Source organism: Pseudochaenichthys georgianus, chromosome 16, assembly GCF_902827115.2.
Source record: "Pseudochaenichthys georgianus chromosome 16, fPseGeo1.2, whole genome shotgun sequence".
NCBI lineage: Eukaryota > Metazoa > Chordata > Actinopteri > Perciformes > Channichthyidae > Pseudochaenichthys > Pseudochaenichthys georgianus.
Window position 1 is genome coordinate 15,153,169 of NC_047518.2, and position 21,171 is coordinate 15,174,339.

Here is a 21,171-nt window from a genome sequence, read left to right on the forward strand (position 1 = left end):
CGAGATCAGCTTCTTAATTTACCCAGGGCCTAGTGCTTGGCTTTGGGCATGACAATTCAGGAAAGTATTTTATTAAATATCTGAACTTTGGAGAGGAGTTGGGGGACACACGACACATCAAATCACATCTACAGATCAAGACGAAGAGAATGGAAGTACTCCTAGCGTGTGAAAATGTTTGTGAAAAACGTGTGCAAAGTCTCTGAAAACGGAGCAGTGGCTGTGATGCTAGCTTTGCGGCTAGCGGTTAGTTGTTGTTGTTTGAAGTTGTTGCTATGGAAACAACATGACGGAGAAAAAATTAATATCTTCTACATATAATAACGAACAAAGTAAGGAATGAAGTGTAGGCTATGCCTGTTTGAAGTTGTTGCTATGGAAACAACATGACGGAGAAAAAGTATAATCTTCTACATATAATAACGGACAAAGTAAAGAATGAAGTGTCGGCTATGTTTAAATGTTCGGACCATCATGGCCCTCTTGAGTTGCCGTAAAATATGACGGATATGACGGATGACGGATTCGACGGAAATACACCCGAACACATCTGGTACCCCGAACATATCTGGTACCTACACCGGAACACATCTGCCACTTCCTTACAGAGCTCCTCCTCCAACACACACGAACGCGCACATGACCAATGAGGGCACGAGATAAGTTTGTGCACAGATGGAAGGCTGACAGGCAGGTAGGCCATCCAGTTATTTTAGCCGGGCCGGATCAGATGATTGGTCGTGCTTTTCACAGCTCCCACAGATTAAAAATGTGTATGTATTTATTGTCAAAGCATTTAATATATTCATTGCTATCGGGATGTTAAGAGCATTCCATGGAATATAACAAAAAGTGTTTCTGAAATAAATTACATTCCCCACCTTTAACTCTTTTTAGGGTGCAGCTATATGTTTTATTTATTTCAAAGTGGGTCAATTTTAATTGTATTTATTTTTCTTCAAATGTGCAGAGGACTCCCCAAGTGCTGTGTTTAATTTATTTTAAAGTAGGCCTGTGTATATATTTTTTTAATTATCCTTATAGGAGTTCTTTGTTTATTATTAGAGGTAAACAGTTTTATATAATGTAATAAATATAAGCTATCAAAAATGTTTTGCGGCTCCAGACAAAAAAAAGTGTTGGAAAAGGGGGCAAAATGGCTCTTTTGTTCAAAAAGGTTGCAGACCCCTGCGCTAGTGGGTTGTTCTTCCTGTAGGCTCCCTGTTGATTTTGTCTTCTTCTGCCCACCCATGCCTGTATTTTCATTGGAAAACAATATCAAAACAGCAGTTTATTATTTATTTGACACAGTCACCATCTAATGGAAGGAAAGCAGTCATCCTAATAAATACCGTGATGACAGGGTGCTTCCGAAGTGAGGGCCCCTCCCTCTTTCACCATCCCAAAACCAAACCAACCCCCAGCTTAGCATCCTCTGGCATCATTCCCGACCCCTGCCAGTCTCTGGGAGACTCCCAGCGTGCTCTCTGCTCCACCAAGAACTGCAGGAAATGAGTCTCGGAGAGCGCTGAAGTTTAATAAAAAATAAATGAATGGGGTGTCCCTGGGACAGAGTGAATGGAGGGTTGGGAGAGACAGGGAGAGAGAAGTTGGTGCCCCGAAGTGAAGGACAGGCAGGAGAGGAGACGGGAATGGAAAACAATGTATTCAAACCTATTACTGTGTGTTTCTGTACAGTGATGAATCAGGGAAACCTAAACCAGCTGCAAAGAGTGTTCTCGTGAACAAGAATGGCAACGCGGATCAACCAGCGGATCATTTAAAACCATCTAGCCCTCCCTTTACACTTTCTTTTACAATGGCCAGTGGGCACGGAGCCTACAGACACAGTACAAACACACACAATTTGCTTGTGCGCGCGTGTGTGTGTGTGTGCGCACAGAGATAGCCACATAGATCCCTTTCTTCCCTCTCCTGACACAATAACTCTCATGGAGGGACAAACATTCCAGACATGCCACATGTCGGGGCTGCTGGCGAATCATTAAACTGTGGAAGAGAAACTGCAGGATACCCTCTTTCTCTCCCATGTCTCTCTAATTACCCTTATACCTTTAATTGATGTTAAACATGAAATATGTATTAACTCAAAGGGAAGGAGGAAAATGGAAATCTATGGGATGTTTTGGAAGTAAGCGGGATGCACCTTGTGTTCCAACGGGGATATGTGATAACTCTATAAATTAGGGAGGGTATTATCTTCCTTCGGCAGCTGACTGCTCCCAGGATTACTGCTTACCTCTGGGCCTCCTGGACAAAAAAGAGAAAAAACTTCCAGGAAAAGACATGACAAGGGAGTGCAGAATAAAACACAAGCTAGAGTCATAAAGGTTAACTCAACAAATCAAACTCTGAGAAGTTTTAGCGGAATATGGAACCCCGGTTTTACAGCACATAAAGAATAAATTGAACCCTTTTTTTATAGTACCATTTATCCATTCGTGAAAAATAAATAAAGTACTACTTTTTAAAACTATTATTATATACATATTTGTTGTCCTAGGGGAGGTGAGTAGGCCTGTTATTTAAAAAAGAAGAGACTATTATTTTCAATTAATTAATTTTGTTATTTGTAATTATTTATTTTTATTTACTTATGTATGACCCCATTTATTAATGATTCACTCACCTTTGTATGTATTTTATTATATTCTTATTTTTTATTATTTGTCTTCTATGACCTAAGATTTTCAACAACATAATTACTCCGTAGCTATGTTAGTTTGACAATAAAGAACCTTGAACCTTGAAAGTATGTCTTGTCTGTCATGTTTTTATATATGCAAAACCATTTAAATAAAGTGTAAATAAAACCAAACTAAATTGAATAAATCAAACTCTGCGCTGGTCTCCGAGAGGAAAAGAGGTGATTGGGTAAAGCTAGTTGTTGGATATCTACTCAGAGCTCGCATACCCTCGGGGCCCCGGCCCCCCCTTTGAAAGCGTGGCCGTCTAAGTGCCTGAAGTGTAACACCAAGCAGCCCATTGAGAGGCAGGTGATGTGCAGAACAAAGGGAGGATTCAGCACCTCAGTGACACAGTGGGAAAGAGATGAGTGATTATTAGCCCCACCGAGGGCCTTGACAGACCATTTAAAGGCAGCTTCCTTTGATTGTGACAGTATAATTGTTTCACAGATACAATCACGTTGGGCACTTACCTGGGGCAGGGGAAACTGGACTTTCATTAAAGTGTGGGATTGTCTCCAGGCTGCTCTGTAATTGTGCCTGTTGTCTTGTTTTGTGATGTTGTCGGGCTCTGTCCCCCTTCTGCTCTGCTGGTAATCCGGAGGTGTGTGAGTGTGTGTGAATTTGCCTGTAGGCTATTTAGAATCTGGAACTGCCTGACATGCCACACATAGTGTAATTAAAGTAAAAGTGTTTGAGATGCAGTAAAAAATTCTGTTTTCCCGTTGGAAATTTCACAGATTATCGTTAACTAGGGAAACATAGCCTACAAAAGTTGTGTTAAAGACTTAAAGAAATCTGGTAAATGCAAGACAGACATTCATACTTTAACATGCTGTCTTGGGCCATCAAATGAAATAAAAAGGTATTATTGAAATAGAAAATAAGTCTTCTGGAACTGGAGACAGAGCTGATATCCAAAGCCAGGGTTTATCTAATATTGAGAGGAACATTTGTATTAAAATTGATCAATAAAAACTACCAATTATTTAAGGATGGCAGAATACATAGCATGTACTGTATGTTACCATAAACAATTTCAGAAACTTTACTTGAACTTTATAGCCTGGTGTCTTGTATTTGATTTGATAGTGCTCATTGGGCAGTATTGTTGTAACCTCTAGTATTGTATCCCTGAAACTGATCTGGTTACCTGTCATTTTGTTTCTTTTTATTGGCCTTTTGAACCTTTCCCTCCTTCTTTCCTGTGAATTCAATAATAACCCTAACCCATACCCATTTTTACTGGTTTCAAGAACGTCATATAAACCCTAACCCTAATTGCCAAAAACCCTATTGTCATAAAACAAACCCTACATTAAGTGGTGACTCGTCTGGAACTGACAAGACGGGAGGATAAATCACTCTCAAGGAGTGAAGGCTGAATAAATGGTGCAGGAGGGTGGGAAGTGTCCTTGAAAAGCCAACTAGCCCTGTGTTTGTTTTTGATTCAGCGGGCTGAGATGACACAGTCTGTTGGGTACTCTATTGGCCATGTGGTCTGGGTCCATTGAGCGTGGCGGTGTGTCCAAGGGCCGAGCTGATTAGATAATAAACCGTAGGATGAGGAGCGAGGACGGGACAGAATGGAAGGCCTCTTTGCTAGTGATAGTTTTCTAGCATTATTCTGTCGCTTTTGGTCTTTTAGGAAAAGTCCAGATGTTCTTCTTTCCTTCATTAGTTATTTTGTTATAGGTCTTCTGCAGTTCTTTAATACTACATGGAACAAAAGTTTGTCTGAAGTCAAAAACTACTTCACAGAATGAAAATCTGCTCAAAGATTGTAGGTCAACCCTTTGGGAAACTATGAATCAGTCTATCGTAAAAAAACATTTTATGGCTTGGCAACTACATTGTCTCAACCATGTCCTGAACAGCGAATATAAATTAGAATGAAGCATTCTTTTGTGCACAAGTCAATCCTAAAAGGAAATAAGAAGCTTAGATCCAGACATAATATACATCAAAGGGTCTTGAATGTTTTGTTTTCTGTACTTTTAATGGTAGGTTGAATGTATCCTTGTCTGATGGTGTCACTGGAGCTGATGTGATAAATCTGACAAGAAAAGTATCACGATTATCGTCATTTTTCTGCTGAGCCTGATTCGAGCCAGCACATATTATTTCTTAAGACCTTTCAAGTGTTGACATCCAGTCTGTATTGGCAACATCCATAACTAAATAGGTTTGTATCAAGAATGGAATGAGCTACTTTAAGGCTTTTATTTGCCTCGTAAACACAGGATGTTTACGAGGCTTTAGGAATTACACAAGTTTGGCCGCAGATTGCCGATTTTGCAGCTTGATAAGTAAAACGTACAAATCATCGCTTTTATTTCTCTTTTTGAGTTGAGAAGATTAGCCCGGGGGGTGACAACAGAACCCCACGCTGCCAGCCATGATTTTGCAAGCAGAAACACACAAACACGCAGCTTGAGAGCTCTCCCTCCATTGTTTATTCCCCCATGTCGAAATGCAGTGTGAAGTATTTTTTCATTAAAGAAAAATAAATCTGTGGTATTATTGTTCGAATCAGTCACTCATCCACCGGCGCATGTAACATAATCCCGTTCCCCCTCCTCTTGGTTTTTTGTTCACCACTCAATTCAAGTGATGTATTTTTGTTGTCAAATGACAAATGTGCGCTAACTAGTAGCTTGTGTGTGTGTGTGTGTGTGTGTGTGTGTGTGTGTGTGTGTGTGTGTGTGTGTGTGTGCATGCGTGCGTGCGTGCGTGTGTGTGTGTGTGTGTGTGTGTGTGTGTGTGTGTGTGTGTGTGTGTGTGTGTGTGTGTGTGTGTGTGTGTGTGTGTGTACTGTGCGACTACCACTGACCCCTGTCCTCCGTGTTCATGCTTAGAAAACCCCATAGCTAATTTGAAACCTGTTGATAGGTATGGTGTAGATCAAGTGCAATTTGGGGGCAGCACAGAAAACCAATGAGGAGGCTTGAGTGGAGGTGAAAATACATTGAAGCGCTCTGGGTGGCACAAAGTGGAACAAAGACGAGACTACTCAAGTTTGAAACTGTTCTGATTGACTCCACTTTATGAATTTACAGACAGAAGCAAAAAATAAGAAACTGGAGCTCTTAGTTAATGGAATGGTTGGGCATGCCTGTTTGCTTTCTTGCCGTTCAACCTTTATGTATACTCCATAGATCATTGGGGGGCGACACTCAGTAACAGTGACATTGAGACAGTTACAAGAACCAAAGAAACAGCATAGACATATGCTAACATAAAAAAAGCAATACTATAATGAAAATAACTATTTAAAATCTAAATAACTCGCTGGATACAATAACTTAATAACATTTTCAAAAAAATCAATAACGTATTTACAAATTAAAAGTAGAAATTTAAGATCCAGTTTCTAAAATATAAAAAGTTGGAGTAAGTTGATACCAATCTCATACAACTGACTACATGTAGGCCTACTCCACTATACTGCATATCCGTATGAATGCAACCGAAGGCCTCAAGTCATTTTTTGCCCTGTTTTTGTAATTACACAAGACAATAGTCCAACTTTGCTGTTCGGTTTTTATGGCTGATAAAAATAACTAGTCGGTTTGTGCACAGAGTTGACCCTAAACAAGCTAATTTGGGAAGAACCCCAATAGAGGTGAAAACTCAAAAGATGCTATACCATGTTCAAAGCAGCTGAAACCTAACATATTGAGTAATATCAAACACAGCTTAATCAGAGAATTGACTAATTATTTGTTTCCAAGCAGAATCCCTTTTACATGACCCATATTAAATTCTAAGAATTATCCCATTTTGAATAATAGTGAAATATTATAATATGTATAATATACCAGCACGTTGGTTACTTACGTTAGCTGCAATGCTAACATTGTGCTCATGCTACACCTCTTGTGTAGACAGGTGTTAAAACCCATCAACCAACTCACTGGCATATTTTTGTGTGGACAGCAATCAGCTGCATCATAGTGTTAGTACTAAAATAAAATAAAAGTTTTTACATTTTATGAGCAAAGAAAAAGCAATGCTGAATCAAGAGTATTTTCCACCACATGTTCAAGTTTTATTTTCTTGCTGCTGCTATAATAACTTTCATCCACCTGTAGATCCATCCATCATTGAATGTGCATATTGCAGCTTTTCTGCTGATGTATGAGGAGCTGAAGTGACAGTCGACACCAATATTGCATCCCTTAGTGGTTTGGCGTGTGTCCATGAGTCCCTGCGCTATGCGTTCTGCACAAGAGGCTCGCTCTCTAAGCCAAATCTCATTCCAAAGGGCTTGGGGGAGTGGAGCTAACGGGGCCCCCAGGAGCTGAAGCATAATGGGGGATCCTGACGGGCCCTGATCTCTGTGGAAAGATCAGTTCCTCTGTTTAATGAGACCCCCTCCTCGCCGTCGACCTACCTCTCCTCGCTGTTTCTCACGTCCGCCGGATCAGATTCACTTCCTTCTAACCGTAAATCTGCAAAGCAGCGGGCCTGATCAACGTTAATTACCCACACTCCTCAGAGGAGGAAGTTCCCTCGCTCGTCAGATTGACTTGATGCGCTGCCAAGCTTGTGCGCATGTGTATGTGTGCGTGTGTGAAAGAGGAAATTGAGTTACGATAACAGGAGATGAGCAAATTGAATTCTCACACCATACATCCACGCCGTGGGACAGCCCCTACCTCCCCTCCCTGGCTCCTCACCAGCCACCCCTGCCTCCCCCCCTCCCTCCCCACCGCAGAGTCCCCTGCTCTCTGTTTATAATTGCCTGAGCCCCCAGAATTTAAAATAATAAGATCAGGTTTCCACACACACACACACACACACACACACACACACACACACACACACACACACACACACACACACACACACACACACACACACACACACACACACACACACACCCACACACACACATACCCACACACACACACACACACACACACACACACACACACACACACACACACACACACACACACACACACACACACACACACACACACACACACACACACACACACGGGTGCAGGAATAAGATGTGCTTTCTGACAGCCTGGGACATGTACATGCACATAGACACCGCAGTAATGTACGGGCACAGCAACAGAAATATCACAAGAATGCAAGCAAGTGGCAAACACACACAGTGGGGAGTAACTACATTTACTCTAGTACTGTACTTAGGTGCAATAAGAGGTACCTTATTTGCCTATTTCCATGTACTGCTTCTTCATTTGTACATGCACAGTACAAGAGTAAAACTATTCAGTTACTGCAGAGTTCCTTCCTGCAGCGGCCCCTGGAAGACCCCCACACACATATAACAACAAAGACTATAACACCCCTGTTGTGCAATACTACTTATGTGCAATATATATATGTATATACTGTAAAAAGCTGTGCAATATACTTCCAACTTTAATACTTTCTCAAAATTGTACTGGTACAGGAGGTGTATTGTGTATTTTGTACTTTGTAAATAATGTAATTTCTACTTTTATTTTTTATATTTTTGATGCACGCTTCTTACAAAGCTATCTTTGGCTCTTTACTTGCTGTAACAATGTCAATGTCCCCTCTGTGGGTCGAATAAAGATATTCTGATTCTGATTACCACTTCTTCTACTGCATTACAATTCAGAGGCAAATATGGTGAATACTTAATTTGAAGATTCAGACTTATAAAACAAATACAATACACAATTAATGATGTCTTATCATATTAAGAATTAGATACCCTTTATTAATCCTTTGGTGAAATTAACAAGCCACCCCAAACTATTATAAAAATAAGCCTCTCCTTTACCAGCTGGGTTAGAGTTAGTGTTGAACACATGAATGCCTCAATAATTATAATCCATATTATAACATATAATATACTGAAATAATTGTTAATTTTGCAGAATATAATTCTTTCTTTTGTACACCTGTTAAGCACCAGGCTCGAAAATGACTAACAACAAACAAATGACTATAACTTCAATAAAAGGGGTACATTAATATTCTTTTTTCTCAAAGCAATGATAAACCTGTGAGTTGGATGTAGAAAAGTCAGAATCAATACAGATTTTTTTTATTTTAAAGTAAATTCAGATTAAACATAGTAAAAAAAAGTAAATTATAGTGTCCGTCCAAAAAAAAAACATTATTTATAGTGAAAACCACCCTTGAATGATGGGATAGTAGACTAAAAGCTTTAGGAATCCAAACTATAACATATAATAACTTAGTACCCTGTATCAAGATTGATGAAAAACAAGTGACATTTGACCTTTTTAGAGAGGTTTAGCAAAAAAAAAACACTTCTGGGGTCGTTTGGGGGGATTTTCCATATCTCCGGCCCCCCTTGGTCTCTTTTTAACCATCAGAGCCAATAGAATCGAGGGGAAGTTCCTAAATCCTCCTACACATTACCAAATAAGGAGTGAGAGTGATGCGTAGCCAGAATACTCAAAACAGGAAGCTGTCATACACTCTGGTAGCTATAGCAGCTAATATAAAAACTCAGTTTTTGACATACAAATTGAATGATGGATTATCCAACCCAGTCTCACAAAAAAACGTGTAATAACTACGTTGGTCCACAACTTGGGACGTAGTATTTCTAGAAAAACGCCTCTGAAATTGTAAGATCCCTACGTTTTTTTTCACCATTCATTTCCAATGGCTGGCGTCTATGTCACGTGATCTTCACATTTCTCCCTGCAGGAAAAAAAAACATGGCCGAACTTCGTTTTATTCTCGGTGTAAAATGCCTATTTAAAAGTTAGTTTTGGCCATTAAAATGCGTTTTGATGTCATTTGATGCGAGAAATATGAGTTGTTATTTCAGATGATGTGTGCAGTGGATGCACATGATCTTTAGTTTGCTAGTTATTACGAAGATTACTTCAGGAAATTGTGTCCATTCAACGTTTTCATTGTTACCAAGGTGGTTGCTAGGGACGCTGCTATCGATATTATTTCTGTTATGTTGTGTAACTGTTTAATGGTGTTATCTTTATTGCTACCCCCTTCCCCGTCAATTTATAGTGTTGGTCCACAGCGCAAACGTATTAGTTTAACAAAATCTGCATCTAAAATTGTCGGGCGGGAGGACGTTAGTGTCCATGACAGTGGCCGCGGGTAACGTAATGTCCCCATGATCTGAACTGTTATTACCTGCAGTAGATGCAGTGTTACTGCTGGCGATAAGGGCTGGTTGTTTTAACCATTTTCTAATGTCCATCATTGACTGCTTGCAGATGACGAACGCACAGCAGCACAGGTCACAGTCGCACACCTGACATAATAACGTTACTTACCGTTTAAATTGACCAAATAAATGCAGCAGACAATGTTATTTAACCACAATTACAATTTATTTTATTTCAACTATATTCTTTTTCTCATTATTATTATTATTATTATTATTATTATTATTATTATTATTATTATTATTATTATTACTACTATTATTATTATTGTTATTATATATGTCATATTTTTCACTTTTCATTTTTCTAATGAGGGTGCATAATGACTCAACTGCGGGTGCAATGCACCCTTATGCACCCCCATAGACCCGGGCCTGCCTGAGACACAGTTTTGTGAAAAGAAAGTACAATTTAATTCTCACAATTACACCTGCAATCTGAAAAGAAGATGTGTATACTTCTTCTGTAGCAGTTGAAAAACTTTAGGTTATCCAAAAAAATCCAGTATTTTTTAACACAAGTATCACTGTTTGTGTGTGTGTGGTTAAAGTGAAAGGTTGTAGGGTAGTGGTGTTGGGAGAGGGGGGGGGGGGTGATAATCCACCGGCTTTCCCAATCAGATCAGTACTGAGGGAGGTGGCATCATTCCACAAAAATGTGAGCCTCTGATCACGTACAGTGCAGCGACTTATCTAAATGAAACTCACATTGCCTGAGTAATCACATGACAGATGATGGCATGCAGTAAGTATGAGAGAAAAAATTCATAACGTGTGAGAGGGAAGAAGGGGAGAAGGGAGGAGAAAAGAAAAAAGCTAATGCACAGAAGGGGGTGGAGAGAAAATGAGAGAATGTGAGAAAGAGAGAGGAGGAGAGGTTAAATAGCTCCCACACTTCGGGGCAGGATGGCAGGTTGGACAGGGTTTGACAAGTCCCAGAACAGTAGCCTCTCCTGATCCCCATTAGCAGCAGCCTGACAGTATTCCTCCTTTGAAGAACCGAAAGTCAACACTCCATTTGTGGAGATAAGGTGCAGGTGAAGGAATGAGCATGGAGCCAGAGAAATGGTTTGGGCTATAAGGAAGAAAAAAAGGTTAAATAATTTGAACCGCTGCGCTTTTTCATTGAAAAAATGTGTACGTTACCGCGGGTGCTTTCTTTCCTCTAGAACTCCTTATCTTAAACTGCTTAGCGCTTTACGTTAGGTTCCTGTTTTGGTTCCCCATCTCACTGACCTGCATGTCTCTTAAAAAGCTCTCCAACCCCCATTTTTAGAAAACCCAAGTGTCCCATCTGAGCCCCGCTCTTCAAACAGGCCTGCATTGATTAACTCGGAGGGGCTCTCTCTGCCATCCACCTATTAATTATATGGCCTTCATTAACACCGGGCTGATGAATGGCCTCTGCTGGAAAGGCGAGTTAAGAGGAGGTGTTAACACAGCACCTGCCTGCACTCATGTGGCCACTTATTAACCAACAATGACCTTCCACATCATAAACCCACTGGCCGGCTATTTGCTGTCTAATAAACGGAGCCCCTCTTCCTCGGCTCCCCCCCTTCTCCCGACTCGGTCCCCTTTACTTGAGCCTCTCAGAGTTTATTGTTCTGCAGGAGAAAAAAATTGGATGCCTGTAAACTTTGGACACCTGGAATCAACTAAAATACAGATCCATAGGCCCAAAAAGGAGTTAAGTAGCATAGGTGGTTAATGGATTGATGAAGAGCCTCTCCACAAGCCCTCTGAAGAGAAGGTAGAAGCAGCTATAGGGAAGTGTCAACGCTTTTCTCTCTTGACATTGTAGCTAATGGTAGCAGCAGCAAGCTGCACTCCAATGCTAATCTATCATAATAGCAGGTAAATCTACACTGTGGGTATATATAACCTGGTAATACATAGCATGCGGTTTTCATCTATCTGTCAGAGCAATGGCCTTTTGTCATTGGGACTTATAAGTATCTTCTGCATACATGCATGTTGCATGGCAGGACCATTACTAGAAGCAACAACTTTTTGATATTGGTGAACTGAACTGTTTGCATCTAATACATGTGAGCTAACAACGCTCACGAGCTGAGTTTCACTGCGATCGAGGATTTACGCACCCAGCAGCAGGAGTGCAACTGGCAATCCATATAACGCTAAAACCAGTTAATATGGATATTTAATGTTAAGATCTGCAAGGATTTTAATGGAAAAAAATCAAAAAATCTTAATAAAACTTGTGCCTTTCAGGTCCAAAAAATCTAATCTTAACATAAGCCAATTTTTAAACGATTATTCAAGCTGAAGCTAAATAAACTTTAAAAATGAACGTAAAAATGTTTGGGATAGGGAACTTCAAAATTCTAATTTCTGAACTATGAACATGACCTCATTTCATTTTAATCAGTTTGAACTAAACTTGTGAAATGTGAACACTGATATGCAGTAACACGTAGATACAAAGTACCAGTGTCACTCATGCAGACTAATGCCCTCCTGTCTCCAGTCTTTGAGATGTCCAGAAAAAATACACAACATCACTCATATTCATAATTTCATGCCTACTCGTCAAGGTTATGGTCAATTTTTTTAACACTTCACTTTTGTCAGCGTGTTCTCTCCATGGAGAATAATTGGGTGTTTTATACAGCTAGTAAACGGTGTTTAATTGATTTGTGCACAGGAGATGACACCTAATTAACACGTAACTGCAGTGGTCCTAAAAAAACAGATTAGTGTAGTCTTTACATTGTTGCTTTAGTGCCAAAGCAATTTGGACACTAATTCAGACAAAATTCCCATCACATCACATTACAAGATGCATGTCTTAAAGTTTAAAAGACATAATCAACAAGTGGAATCACACATTTGCAAGTATATAAAGGTGAGTTGAGGAATGAATACAACAATTAGTTTGAATAAAATTGAGACCACGGTAAAGCCAAAAAATAAATGGCTGACTTTGATTGTGGCAGTGATATATTTCTGTCAGAGTGAGCAGTTTGGTCCATTTGCTCAGCGTTAGAGTGCTCTAGCGGCTGTGTGGATGGAGACCTCTCAACAGTGAGTGATAGTTTGGTAGATCTCAGACAGACATAATGGTCTGGGGCCGAGCCACCGCTCAATCCCTCCGCAGACCAGGGGAGAGAGAGCTCTGGTAATGGGCCCTAATGTGAGGACGTATTTATTTCATCCACTGGCCCAAGTAATTGGCTGTCTTTCAGTGTGGCCGGGGTTAAAACGCCGAGTGATGGATGGCAGTTTTGACAGAGGTTAGCTGGCTTCCGCTTTCACTGCTATTCTTCTCTCTGAGAGATGGATCCTGTCACTGGCTTTGGTGGAGTGATCCACTTTGAGCCCCTTCATCCCAGACCAAAACCTCAAGGCCAATTTTAGCACAATTACGACGTGAACATTAAATAAAACACGCATCAAGAATAACAATAGAGCTATTAGCAAGGAGCAGAACCCACATATTTACCCTGGACTGTAACATAATTCTCCCAGTTTGGGTTATAATGTCACATTGAAATTACTTTATGCAGTGGAGTCACAATGGGAGTATTGAATAAATGGCCATGTCAAACCTTTTAGCGACTAATCTTAATGAAAGTAACGATGAGAGATGAATTTAGAGGGGAGAGCGCAAACTGAACCAATTATGAAAGCCGCTGCTATGCTGGCATGGGAACATGTTCCTGTCTATTAGTATAAATGGATCGTACAATAAACTCAACTAATTCCCTGGTCAATGGATTTGAGGGATAAAATGGTGCTCTGGGATTTCTGCTCATGTTTCAGTTTGTTATAGCCATCACTGTTGATCTGCTAATTTAAGTAGAAAATAAAACAGTGTTGCAGAACATAATCATTTTTGGATTTGGTTGAGATACCGTTTGACAAAAGGTTTTTAATTGCACATTTCATCCGTTTAGAGCGTTAAAATGGAGCCAAAGCATTTGAGATTGAGGTTTCCTCCGCTGAAGTTTCCTTTGGAGCGAGACTACAACTGTACAAGTGATTCTGAGAGCCATAAAATACAGGAGGTTCCTAAAAAAGAAGCAAGGACAAGGTCATACCCCAGGAATTGGAACAGGTACCCTCCCCGATCCTCCCCGATCCTCCCCGATCCTCCCCGATCCTCCCCGATCCTCCCCGATCCTCCCCGATCCTCCCCGATCCTCCCCGATCCTCCCCGATCCTCCCCTCCACCTTCTCTGTTCTGAGTTTGTGACCTGGCAGGTGGATCCAGCCATCACTATAAAATGAGCGGGGCTTGTTAAATAACAACTGGGGGGACGACGAGTTCTTACAAAGCTGCCAGCCACCTAACCCCTCCAGCTAAAACCTGTTTAATGCATTCCATAAATCTAATCAAACAAGCCCTTTTCTCTTTCATTACATCGGAGTCCCTCATGCCACGCATGGCACAAAATGCCAGGACAGCTGAAAAATCAGAACGCGAAATCCAAAAACAATGACTTTTTTTTCACAGACATGTTTTGCTTTTTTGCCCGAGGAGACCTTAAGAATTATGTTCTCTGTTATCCTCCAGTTGATCCCTTGATTATAGTCATACAGGTTATGCTGAAATTCTTAAGCATGCTGGGAAAGGGGCTTTGAGCATGCAAAATAAATGGGAATAAATCAACCATGTGACAGCTTTTGAATTCCTCAAAACAAATGTTACTCCTGATGTCAGGAGAGGAAGTCTTCCCCGCATCCAAAAGTAAATCAAATGCATATCTCTATTTTGTCTCGCAGTCTTTTTTTCCCCTCGCCCCCTTCCTTCTGTGAAGCGGAGCCCAGAATGGAGAACTTTCCCTGCTTCAGCGGACTAGGCCGTAGGGATATTAGTCGAGACAGGCAATAGTGTTGATTACTCATTGGCCATTAGATTGCTTTCACTGCAGTGGCTAAGCCTCCTGCATCATGAGATCGCTTGGCTGAGTGCAAGATTAGAGAGCGTGCTTTGCTCAAATCCCCCTGCTCGCCCCCACCCACTGACCCGCCACCCCTTCAGCCCTCCAAACCACCCTTCCCTTTCCCCGCTTGGAAATAAAAAAAAAAGTTCATCTGGCTCCCCTCAGGTCAGCGAGGCAGTGCAGCGGCAAGACAGGTTGACTAGCTGTGCAGTCCTTATTACCTCATTTCCTGTGACCACAGGTTTACCCCCTTTTCTTTTCCGAGCGCAGGAACATGTTTTATGATGGTAATACATAGTTAATGGTCCCTATGACTTAATTGTTTCTAGGGTCAATTTGTAGTGACAAATTCAACTGAACCCAATTGTTTTGTTGGCTCCTTGCAAGGCGTTTGGCAAGCAAAGCAGCGAGCCGGGGCTCTGTTTATGATTTCAGCGAGTCCTGTCATACACACGTCACGAAACTCCCCACATGCATGAAACACATGGATAAACACGGTGCCACACATTACTTGTTCTTATGACACCCATGTGGACAGAATGAAGGATGGTAGAACTCAGTGTTAAATAAAAGTCCTGCGATCGGTTTCAACCCACAGTTTTATGCCTCCGTTTCTAATGCTGGCTCTGACGGGATTCAGGAAAAACAACAACAATATTTCCTTCTTAAAACAGAACAAGAGGGAAAGAAATCCAAAAAGTTCTCTCTCAGAGTCGCTTGACAGAGGGAACCCAACATGTACTGTGAGGGTTTATAGCTCTAAACGTCCTCTTCAAAATAAGCTTGGACTTGAAAGGTGGCGAAGCAAAGGCCGGCAGAGGCAGTGCAGCTTAAAGCTCATTACCCTCGCTCCCCGGCACCTCGCTGAGTTGATAAAAGGCTTGGCTGCCTCTCGCAGACACATCCACCGGCTCCTAATCAGGTCAACAGCGGAATTAAGCAATCTTTTAGATTTGGTCACTGATGCTTGTAGGTTGTAAAAATACTTGCTTTTGAGTGTCATTGCGATTTACCGTGATATAGTTCTTGTCTGTCATTTAGAACAAAGAGGGATACTTTGAGAGAGTTAAAAGGCGAGGGTGAACTTCGGGGAGGACGAGGGCACACGAAGCTCTGCAGCGGTGGGTGGAAACACATTTAGACAAGCACTGTACATCAGCACAACTTTAAGGCACTGCGATTTCACCACTTCTGCTTATATTTAAGGCTACATCACACTTGTACTGCACTACATTTTGGAAGAAAGTGTTGTACTTTCTATCCACTACGTTTATTTGATGACTGAAGTTGGTTGATTGTAAAACAAAACATGAGATCATCTTATATGGGTACATGTAAGACACATTTTCATAGGTTTTAGCCATTTAATACGAGAGTCGTTCTGCAAGATGACGAGTTGTAGGTATGATGTTGTGGTAGAAGAAGTAGGCCTACTTATGTTTGACTTGAGTAGGAAAAGTAGGAACACCCCAGTGTAAAAAGACGTTGTTATATTAAAAGTCCTGCATTTAAATGTTACTTAAGAATGAAAATATTAGCTTAAAAATAATATACTAAGTACCAAAAGTAGCAGCCAAAGGGACAGATACTTCCCCTGGAAGTCGTTAGAGACCAAAACAAGGTTAAAAGTTTACAATAAAACTAAAATAAAAAGTTAACATAGTACTATGTGACGGCCAGAAGCGTAACACCAAATCAAATCAAAGATTATATTTTGGCCAATTTTTCCTTTATTATAAAGTACAGCCAGGATATAAAAATCTACAACTTTTTGGAACTTTTGTGCATTACCAAATGCTAAATGTTTTAGTTAAAGCTGCTTTCAGTAAAAGTTCCAATGTTTCTATACGTACTGAAAGATATGAACTTGTGGTATTACTATTTTTACTTCAGTAAAAGTTCTTACTTCTTTCAGCACTGCTCCTGGATTATTCACAACATGATGAAATAAGTGTAGCTTTGTACTGTGATTCATATAAATGAAAAAGTAAGCAAATTTAAGGACAAAAGAACCCATTTGGAACATTTGTGAATCTACTGTATTATGTGTGACACACACACACACACACACACACACACACACACACACACACACACACACACACACACACACACACACACACACACACACACACACACTGTTGCAGCTGGAGCGCACCAGCCAGCCTGCCTGACACAGACGGTCATGCAGCACATTGTCCTTCTGAGAGGTTCATCAATCTCCCTCATGCAGCACGGCGCTAAAGTCGGCCCATAAAACCGCTAAAACACAGAGTGGGCATGTGTGTTTTCCCCCGAGGAATTTTTACTGAGCTTTCCTTCTGAAAGACCACATCCCTGCCTTCAGCTTCTTTTACTTACCACCTCCTTAACACACACACTCCCCCCTGACACACACACACCTACAGACACACGTCACCTGTCAGGAGTTCCACTGGATGTTGTATCAAGTCTTTTTTTGCAATGTGACAAAATGGCACCGGGACATATTGATGTTGAAATATGAGGTCACAGAGCTCTGACAGTTTCCACATAAAAGGTTACTGATCTCTCTTGAGGGACAGATGTAAATCTACAAACCTCCACAGCCCCCCCTCACACTCGGTGATGTTTCCCCCCCTGTAGTCACGCGGCCTCAGGGAGTCAAGGGGAGAGATCATGGAGGGGCTTGAGGAGGTGGGGTGGGGGGGTGTTGTAGCAGTGGCAGGGACTCCGGGTGAGCGCTGCTGAACTGTGGGAATGTGTGATGTGCTCCTTGACATCTCTGTGTGGATTACAGCTCATGAGCCATCAGTCCCAGTTGGCCCGGCTCTACATCACCCTCCACCCGGACCAATCAGGAAGCAGGCCGGGCCGGGCCTGGGCCTTCAGCAGGAAAGGGGGGGTGTGAGGTGAACAGAGGGAAAAGGGAGCTACATGTGCAAGAAAGATGAGGTGGTGGAGAAGGTACATGAGGGGCTACTAAGGGTAGGTGAGAGGGGTCTGAAGGAAAACAGGATAATCTCCTTTTATAAAGATTTATGAAGCCCTTACTGAAGCCCAGTAAGTCAAAAATAAAAGTCATGAATACAGAAAGGTCTGAAGCTGATAATTGTTTTCTTAGTCGATAGCCCAAAAGATACTCCTTCTAATTTTTTTTCTTTCACTTTTGTAATAGGATCCTTATTTGTATCAACATGAGCATTGGCTATTCTTCCTCTGATCCACACACAAACGATCAAAAGTGCATTAACACACTATTAAGTAATAATCAAGTATGAAAGTGAAACAAACATGATCATCCTTGCCATCATCATTAAGCCATATTAAACATATATTTAACAAAATATTGAGAATCTCTGTATTTGAGAGGCTGAAAATAGCATTTTTTGATCAGCTGTGATCAAACCAAAATGGATATTTTCTAAGCCTGTTGCAAATTATTAAACTGTATTTTTTGTTGGTTTAACAGTGTTAACAGACGCCAGATATTAATTAACCAGCAACAGCCTCATCTATTTTGCACCTTAATGAATCCAATTGTGATTTATGGTTAAACCTTTTACCTGTTTTTAACAGGATTACTTCTGTCAACAAATGCAAACAGGTTAATACTAGTGGGCAGCAAGATACAGAAAAAGAAAAGTGATAAAGAAAAAACGTAACAAACATTAAATTAAGAACTTTTTTTAAACTTCACCAAATAGTTGTGTTGCCTTAACATAACAACCAGGTCATTTTGATTTTTTAAATATTTTTACTTAACATTAGCATTTCGTTAAAACTGAAACTGTGATCCAGGAGAACATGTTTTTTTAACGCTAGTTATTTGGGAACGTACGATGTCAGAGACAAGGTTGAAAAAATGATCTTCCCCAGCTGAAGTGTCAGGATGAGCTGTACAAGACAATACAATTCCGTTCTCTGAGGGGACAAACAGCACATCACAGGTGAGAATAAAGCCTTTGTGTGTGAACCACAGCCATTACATGACGTACCATTCATCATCTACTCACTCCAGTCTAAAGCCATTAATGAAAGACAGTCTGACGCCATGACTCACTCCATCTTGTCTGTTTTATATAGAAAACAGAGAGAAAGATGGGTTAAGCTAGTCAGAAAAAATTCGAAGATGGGTTTATTTCACCCAGGTCTCATTCTTCAAATTCCAGTCAGAAGCAGCAGCCAGTCTCACCGGTGGCTCATTTGGCATGATTGACATTATTTGCTACCATTAGCCACTAGTATGCAGTTGCCCTCTGACCCTCCAGCAGCATGTAGTTTGAAACAACTCTAAGCAGTACGGTTTAATCTGCATGGGAAAAAAAGCTTGTGGAACCCGCCAGTCCAGGGCCACTTAGATCAATCAACAATTAGAGGTGAGATAATGGTGGCCGTATCTCCAGGGTCAATGCTCGTACAGCCGAGCCCCTCCTGCTCCGTCACCACTGCCATAACAACCATCGGGAAGGTGTTTATGTTTCTTTAACCACAGTGGTTTAACATTAAAAAAGCAGAAACTCTTTCTTTTTCTAGACGGACATTTTTGCAAAGAAGTTTCTGCCTTTTTCTCATCAGACTGACGTATGTGTGAAACATGGAGGCAATGTTAAAAGGAGCATTTGATTGACAATTTGATCCTGCAGTTGAAAGCTTGTTTACCATCCACTGTGCACGGTCGGTGGCGGCGATGAGACATTTACGCTTTTTAAAAAAACATTACAGTAAGGAAGTGCAATCACAGCCAAATGAAGGATATCTCAACAACTGTGACGGATTTACTGTGTGTTATTTTAGAAACAACTTATTTTATGTTTGAACCATGCGATGTTAGAGTTATTAAGTACATGATATGGGTTTTGACGAACACAGCACAATTTCTTGCAACAATAATCCCATGTTTTGAGTGACCCCGTGGATGTTCTGCCTCCCCGCTGTAACAAAACGCTGTTACAGAAACACGGTCACAGTACAGCCAGTGTATGTCCAAGTTAAAGGGGCCGAGCGCTGCAGAAATGAAGAACACCTGAGGTATATTAAGTTTGCAACAGGCTGAACTGTGACCTTCCGTATTGAGCAGCTGGTGTGAAACAAGGGTTAACAACATCTACACCCCCCCCCACCCAAAAAAAACCTCCCTATCTACACCTTCCTCCCTGAAAAAGAGGTGGTGAGCAGCGGCGGCCCACATGAGGCGAGGAAAGGGGAACCAAGAGGGGGCTAAGAGGACCAAAGGAGGTCCCTGGTTAATAGCTAACAATAACTGCATGCTAGGGGTGTAACGGTATCCGTATTCGTCCCGTACCGTCACGGTTCGGACGTCACGGTTCGGACGTCACGGTTCGGTGCATGCAGTCACACGACAAATACGCCTTTTTTTTAACGAGTGGGTAAAAAGTCTGTCATTCAGGGCAGTATCCACTACACTATATGTAATCCAGGGGGCGGTATTGGGCCTAAAAGCTGTTTTCCAGCCGCCCTTAAACAACAAATGAAGAAGATGAAAACACAACAATACGAACAAAATACAAGAAGAAGAAAAATTAGTATTGCGAGTTCAGATAACACACAGGAGCTAGAACCCACCTGCTTCTTTTAAATCAGCTGTGTGGGAACATTTCGAGTTCCCTGTGGACTACAACAACGATGAAGTGCGAGTGGTGGATCGGGATGATGGTGGGCCGACGTTATTCGACAGCGGTGTGGTATGCTAATGGTAACACACGCCAAACATGTTAAATCATATCAGAAGGCATCACCCAGATTTACCAACCCAGATTCAACAGCTTATCCCTGCTGTTTTTAAGAACCCAATAGACATCAAAGCCGAGAGACCAAAATAAACTCGAGAATGCAATTTCTGAAGAAATTGCTAGTGGGAATGCTTTATGCCAAAAAGCTGACGGTAAACTGCTATGCTGAAATGTGTGAGAAGAAAGTGAAGAATTTAGATTGAAATGATACATGAACACTGGGGGCATGAGAGAAGAAAAGAAAGCAAAAAGGCTTGGAAAAGCAGCAGAATATTTGAACTGCAAACTTTTGAACTAACTTGATGGTGAATGATCTGTCGCCATGCCAACGGCATTTGATGACATCCCATAATACGCTTAGATGCGTTGATGGCTGCATCATTACCAAACCTGCATTTTCACTGACGTTATGAGAAAACTGTGTTTCATGGCGAGCATTGTGTTGCCATGGCAACGGCATTTGAAGAAATCTCAAAACTGTCCCGTAGATGTCTTAACGGCTGGACTGTTAGCACACATGTGAAGTTTGAGCACTTTTTGAACATTTTCATAGGAGTTATAGCGACATCGTCTTTTATGGCGAGGGTTTCCATGGAAACGGCATATGATGAAACCCCATAATTGACGTAGATCTGTTGAGG